We start from the raw sequence: 1,431 nt of genomic DNA, 5'->3' as shown, positions 1-1,431 counted from the left end.
GATCAACTCTAGGAGCCTGTGCACTGCTATTTGCGGCGTGCACGCAAGCTATGCACGGTGCGCTCAAGCAAAAAGAAAGAATGCTGACGCCTACATGCATGCACGTTTAAACTATTCGGTGCGTGCCTGTGATGCCCGAAGCTTATCGTATATTGTGCCGTAAACATTTTGTTTTTAAGCTGTTCCTCTCGCCGTCCGGAAGACGCTTCTTGATCACGCCAACAGAACATTGCTAGGAACATGTACGGGCTTAATCGTACTTGGAATGCAGCATTTCCATCTTCGTTTTCTCCAGTCATCAGATGGTCTCGTCAGTTATTACGATGAATGTTATCGCAGCATAGTGTGTATCCAGGCGATGATAAATAACTTTGGGAAGTCAGTACACTTACACGCCTAAGAAATACACTTAGGAGTAGTAGGCTAGCTTAACTGAACACACAACATCCGATTGTTAGTCATTATTAACTTATATCGAACCATTCTGTGCGTCGGCAATGGGCTGCAACATGCGTAAGACCCTGCCTAAACAGCGAACACCGAAATTCGTCTTCACTCTGAAATATTAGGTGGACGGCTATGTGAATGGTTTGTGCAGGGCTCTTCAGCCAACTCCTGCCCTATGTAGGCATGCACGATTCGAGCGCATTGAAAAACGATCCTCGAAGGAATGTGTTTTCCATGGCTTCCTTGTGCTCTCTGACCAACTCGCATCTTAATCGGTATGTACTGTACACGTTTCTGCCTTGCAACTCCACCCTACCGCCCAACAAACGGATCTCGGCACCAGCAGACTGCGGTAGACTGCGGTAGACCAGCAGACGAGGAGCTTTCCCCCGCCTTGGCACTTAAAGTTCTGTATCGGATGCCGTCACACAACCCCCATCTCAGATTCAACAGGAGACGAAACGGTGCGTTGTACACCCTACCTGATGTCACGATGCGAAGAAACACTAGAGGTCTGAAACACTAGCGTCTCGGTCTGGTTTCTGCTTGCCCCCTGACCTGACCTGACCTGACCTGACCTAACCTGACCCGATTCGACCTGACCTGACCTGCCTTGACCTGTGCTGGCCTGGCCTTACCTGACCCGACCTGATCCGACCTGACCTGACCTGTCTTCACCTGTGCTGACCTGACCTGACCTGACCCGACCTGACCCGACCGGCAGGTATCGGCGTGGATGACACGTTCGTGGTGCTGTCGGCCTGGCGCCGGACCCGTATCCAGGACTCCGTGCCGGAGCGGATGGCGGCCGCGTACGAGGAGGCTGCTATCTCCATCACCATCACCTCGCTGACCGACATGCTCCTTCTGGGTGGGCGTGGCGACGCCCATCACCAGTGTCCAGATCTTCTGCCTCTACACCGGTGGGTGCAGGGGTCCTGACCTCTGGGGGGCATTGCCCCCCACTGAACCGTGTGTGTGTGT

The sequence above is a fragment of the Pollicipes pollicipes genome, unplaced genomic scaffold (assembly GCF_011947565.3).
Source record: "Pollicipes pollicipes isolate AB1234 unplaced genomic scaffold, Ppol_2.1 Scaffold_7262;HRSCAF=8765_pilon_pilon_pilon, whole genome shotgun sequence".
Classification (NCBI taxonomy): Eukaryota; Metazoa; Arthropoda; class Thecostraca; order Pollicipedomorpha; family Pollicipedidae; genus Pollicipes; species Pollicipes pollicipes.
The sequence above is the reverse complement of the archived record's forward strand: the minus strand, read 5'-3'. Positions refer to the sequence as shown.